We start from the raw sequence: 5,313 nt of genomic DNA on the forward strand, positions 1-5,313 counted from the left end.
TTTAGATGTAATGCTATTGCACACTTAATAGACTATAATACAGTGTAAACGTAACTTTTATATGTTCTGGGAAACCAAAAAGTCTGTGTGACTGGCTTTATTGTGATATTTTCTTCATTGTGGTGGTCTGGAACCAAACCCGCAATATCTCTGAGGTCTGCCTGTACCATACGACCCAGCAATAGTACTACTGGACATTTTTCACAAAGAAATGAAGACTTACGTTCACACAAAAACCTGTACATGAATGTTTATAATGTTCATAGCAGCTTTGTTCATAATAAACCACCCCAAACTGGAAACGACCCAGATGTCCTTCAATGGGAGAAGGGTTAAACAAACTCTGCTCTATCTGTGGAATACTTCTCAGCAATAATAAGGAACAAAAGGGACTTCCCCGGTGGCTCAGTGGTTAAGAATCTGCCTGCCAATGCGGGGGGGGAATCCCTGGTCCAGGAAGATCCCACATGCCGCAGAGCAGCTAAGCCCATGTGCCACAACTACTGAGCCTGCGAGCCACAACTATTGAAGCCCGCTCGCCTAGAGCCCGTGCTCCGCAACAAAAGAAGCCACCACAATGAGAAGCCCACGCACCACAACAAAGAGTAGCCCCTGCTCGCTGCAACTAGAGAAAGCAGCAACGAAGACCCAATGCAGCCAAAAATAAATAAATTTATTTAAAAAAATAAAGAACAAAAGAAAAATGAAAAGATAACAGCAACAAAAAATAATAAGGAACAAACATGTAACAACCTTGATGCATCTCCAGAGATTTACACTGAGAAAAACCAGTCCTCAAAGGTTGCACACTATATGACTTCATTTGTCATTCTTGAAATGACAAAATTATAGAAACTGAGAACAGATGAGCAGTTGCCAGAGGCTTAGGAGGGGATGGGGGCAGGAAGGAAGTGGGTGTGGCTATGGGTGTGGGTGTGAGAGGTCCTCCTGTTGATGGAAATGTTCTGTATATTGTATCAAGATATCAATATCCAGAGTGTGATATTATATACTGTAGTGTTTTTTTAACCTCTTTATTGAAGTATAATTCTTTACAATGGTGTGTTAGTTTCTGCTGTATAACAAAGTAAATCAGCTATACGTATACCTATATCCCCATATCTCCTCCCTCTTGTGTCTCCCTATACTATAGTTTTGCAAGATGTTAACCATGTACCACTCATAAAGGGTACATGTGATCTCTTTGTATTATTTCTTATACTTGCATGTGAACGTACAATTATCTCAAAATCTAACATTTACTTAAAAAAAGGCATCCTAGGGAATTCCCTGGTGGTCCAGTGGTTAGGGCTCTGTGCTTTCACCGCAGGGGGCCCAGGTTCGATCCCTGGTCAGGGAACTAAGATCCCACATGCTTCACCTTGTGGCATGGCCAAGAAAAAAAAAAAAGGGCATCCCATACTATTATATACAGAATGGATAAACAACAGGGTCCTACTGTATAGCACAGGGAACTATATTCAATATCCTGTGATAAACTCTAATGGAAAAGAATATGAAAAAGTATGTGTATATATGTATAACTGAATCACTTTGCTGTACAGTAGAAATTAACACAATATATATTTTTGAATTTTTGAATTTTATTTTATTTTTTATACAGCAGGTTCTTATTAGTTATCCATTTTATACACATCAGTGTATACATGTCAATCCCAATCACCCAATTCACCACCACCCCCCTCCACTTTCCCCCCTCGGTGTCCATACATTTGTTCTCTACATCTGTGTCTCAATTTCTGCCCTGAAAACCTGTTCATCTGTACCATTTTTCTAGGTTCCGCATATATGCGTTAATATACGATATTTGTTTTTCTCTTTCTGACTTACCTCACTCTATATGACAGTCTCTAGATCCATCCACGTCTCTACAAATGACCCAATTTTGTTCCTTTTTATGGCTGAGTAATATCCCACTGTATGTATGTACCACATCTCCTTTATCCATACGTCTGCTGATGGGCATTTAGGTTGCTTCCATGTCCTGGCTATTGTAAACAGTGCTGCAATGAACATTGGGGTGCATGTGTCTTTTTGAATTATGGTTTCCTGTAGGTATATGCCCAGTAGGAAATTAGCACAATATTGTAAATCAACTATACTTCAATAAAATAAATTTTTTAAAAAAGGCAACCCGTCTGTAGCCAATCAGTCAATTCTAGTTCCTATTTCTCAGAAAGAAGCACTCAAAGCAGTGAGAATCAAGATTGATCAATTGAGGGTGAATTTTAATATTCCCCAAGCTTTGTCCTCTTCTGTCACTCAAGCAGAGGTCTTGCTTACTGAGATTACTCTAGTAATCTGAGATTACTTCCAGTCACTCATTTAATTAATAGTATTATTATTTGTAAAGGCTTCCACAGGGCTAATCCACTCAGCTTCCATGTTGCCCTGGCAACCTAAGGTCTCCATTTGCTACTCAGAGAAACTAGAAAAATGATTTGCTTAGGAGCTTCCAAATGCAGGTCCCACAGTTCTTTCTTCTTCATATAAGACCTGGCCTGTGTATCATGTGGGATATGGAATCATTCTTCTTTTTCCTGATCATTAAATTCATCTTCATCTAGCATCGATCTTTTAAGGCTACTTCAGAAATCAGGTTTTGAGAGCAGGAAAAGACTCTCAAATCCAGCATCTTACCTGGACCTGAATCTCTCCATTTAGGGCCAGTTTGGACAGAACCAAGGTTTCCTTTCGGGCCCACGAAGGAAAGGAATTCAAGAACAATGGGATGATGAGGGAGGAGGGATTTGCAAAGAGTTATGCAATTTTCCAGCTGCTTCTGGGAGTAGCAGCTCTCCACTGACCACATTTGGGTCAGGTGTGGTGAGGTGGCATTGCTTCTGGCTTTAGACGCTTTCTGTGCAAGAATCACCTCCCCCACCTTAAGGATAAAACTGGAAGGCAAAGGCCTTGGGATCTTTCTCAGCGTATTCTATGGTTGCAGTATGGTGGTGTCATCCTGGGGGAATTGATGTCCTGGGAAGTTTTACTTCTAATTTTATCATTTATAGAACTGGGAGATGGGAATCCACATGTTTTAAATACCTACTGTATGCCAGGCACTATGCTGGATACTTCTCCATGATTTAATTCATTGAATCTAAACTCCTGAATCTTCAAAACCACTCTCTGAAGTAAGCATTTAGACGAATCCCACTATATAGACGAGGCGAGCAGGGCACGGAGAGGGGAAGTGATTTGCCTGAGGTCACACAACTGGTAAGAAGTGGAGCCTAGATTTAAAGCCGAGTCTGTCAGAATCTACAGTCCATGTTTTTCTCTTCTGTCATGCTGCCAGAGAGGCATCTTTAGTGTAATGACTAACTGACGGCTTATGCCGAGTCAGGCACCCTGCTAAGTGTATTACTAACCAGGAGCTCATGGAATCCTTCCCAAGGTGCGTCTGCTATTATCCCTATTTTACTGATGAAGAAACTGAAGCTTAGAGAGGAGAAATAATTTGCTGTGATAGCTGTTTTGGTTCAGGTGGGCCCTGATTTACATAACACATATTTCTGTGGCTGATGCTTAACATGAAAAATTCCCCCGCTGTGAACTGCAAAAATGCCTTGGTTTGGGAAGTAAATAGCCTACCCCATCAGCAGGTCTTTGTTAATTCAGTTCATCAGTCCCAGTTTCCCCAAACCTTGGCATTTCAGAGCTTGGAATGTGAGAAAGGAACTCTGGCTATAAAGACAACTTCACGCTACAGGTCAGGAGATTCAGGCTCACAGAGATGAAGGGAACTGCCTCAGGACACACAGTCTGACAGCAGCAGAGATGGACTGGAATCCCGATGCTCTGACTTTCAGGCCTGGGCCGCCCAGTTATTAAGAGAGGGTCTTTGGCCAGGAAAAGGAAGGGAGGGACCCTGTATCCTTCATTTCCTCACCTGCGAAATTGGGTCAAGATAGGCCCTTCTGTGTAGTGGGGGCGGGGGGATATGTGGGTGTGGTCCAGCCTAGGGGCCGCCACCTTGTGCTAGCAAAGTGACAAGGTCTAGTGGAAGGAGGATCATAGCGTCGCGAATCCCCAGAAGTGGTGGTGGGAGGGTGTGAGGGCAGCAGAAGCGGAACTTCGGGAGCCAGAGGCGGGGATTCGAGAATTCTGGGCGGGGCTTGGAGGATTAACGCTGTTAGATGGGCAGTGGGCGGGACTTGCGATGCTGCGAATAAGGTTACCAGCCCGTGGGCGGGGCTTCTAGAAATTGGGGCGGGGTTTGTGACGCAGAAGGGCCAGTTCTGAAGGAATGAGAGGGGAGCTGGGCTTAGGGAGCCAGGAGGCTGGCAAGGGGTTTGGATGGGGCAATGGGCGGGGTTCAGAGGAGCTGATGTTACGGTTTTAAGGGACTCTGGGGGAATTTTTGAGGAGCCGGGGGATGTGGCCCGGCCGAGCCGAATAGGTCAGTGGGCGGGGCTCTAAGGTAACCGCTCCTGGTTCTTTGGGGTCAGTGGGCCTGGCCCTCCGGCCAGTCAGAGGACTAGCGGGCGGTGCTTGCACTTGGGCACCGCCTTCCTCCGCGGCACTCCTCCATCCCTCGGCGCGACCAGAGGGGGCGCTAGAAAGAGTGAGGCGTGGAACGCCGGGTGGGAAGCGGGCTTCCCCTCCCGGAAGTGGGCGTGGTGCTCCGCAACCTGGCGGCCCTGGTTGGGCGCGGTGCGGCGCTGGGGCGGGGCCTGCGTGCAGCGGCGGGGGCGGGGGCGGCTGTCCGCGCCCCTCCCCCACGCGGCGCTCAGTGCCAGGCGGGAGGCGGTAGCGGTTGGAGGTTTCTCCGGGCTTTGCAGCTGGGACTTCGGCAGCGGCGCCTCAGGCACCTCAACCCTGGTGAGCTGCGCGCGCCCGGCGGGGCGGCTTGGGAGCGAGCCGGACGGGCGGACGGACCTGTCCTTTAAGCGTGTGCCGGCGCCGGCTGACAGGAGCGGGCGGGGCGTGGGACAGGGCCCGGTGGAGCGGACAGGGCTTGGTGGGCGCGCGCGGCGCGGATCCTTGGGCCGGGGGTCCGCCCTGGCCGGTGTACATGGGGTAGGGGTAGGAGCTGCCGCGGGAGACTTGGGATCCGGTGGGGGAGGGAGTTGGGGACCGAACCGCTCGGCCTGGGGAGAGTTAGCCCAGGTTCCTGTGGGGAGGAGGCTGCCCTGGGGAGACTTTTAGGGATCCGGAACCCTCCTGGCCGGGCGAGGAGCTGAGGGGGGACGAGGCTGCCCCGGGAAGGATCTTAGGGGTCAGGGCTCCGCCAGGTTGGGTGGGGTCTTGGGTGGGGAGGGGCTGCTAGAGGCTAGGGCGCAGAGC

At 48.4% G+C, this 5,313-nt stretch overlaps 1 protein-coding gene and 1 non-coding gene across 2 annotated transcripts in view; both read left to right on the forward strand.

Moving 5' to 3' along the window:
* Positions 1-1,287: 1,287 nt before the first annotated feature.
* On the forward strand, positions 1,288-1,360 carry TRNAE-UUC (transfer RNA glutamic acid (anticodon UUC)). The gene has a single exon. It is a non-coding gene; the product is annotated as a tRNA-Glu (tRNA).
* Positions 1,361-4,751: 3,391 nt separating this feature from the next.
* CORO1C (coronin 1C) overlaps positions 4,752-5,313 on the forward strand; it is a 76,562-nt gene continuing 76,000 nt past the window's right edge. Inside the window, exon 1 of the mRNA XM_024741431.1 lies at positions 4,752-4,848. The gene's annotated coding sequence lies outside the window, so the exon portion shown is untranslated. The remainder of the gene's footprint in view (positions 4,849-5,313) is intronic.

The sequence above is a fragment of the Neophocaena asiaeorientalis genome, unplaced genomic scaffold, assembly GCF_003031525.2.
Source record: "Neophocaena asiaeorientalis asiaeorientalis breed wild unplaced genomic scaffold, Neophocaena_asiaeorientalis_V1.1 scaffold648, whole genome shotgun sequence".
Lineage (NCBI taxonomy): Eukaryota > Metazoa > Chordata > Mammalia > Artiodactyla > Phocoenidae > Neophocaena > Neophocaena asiaeorientalis.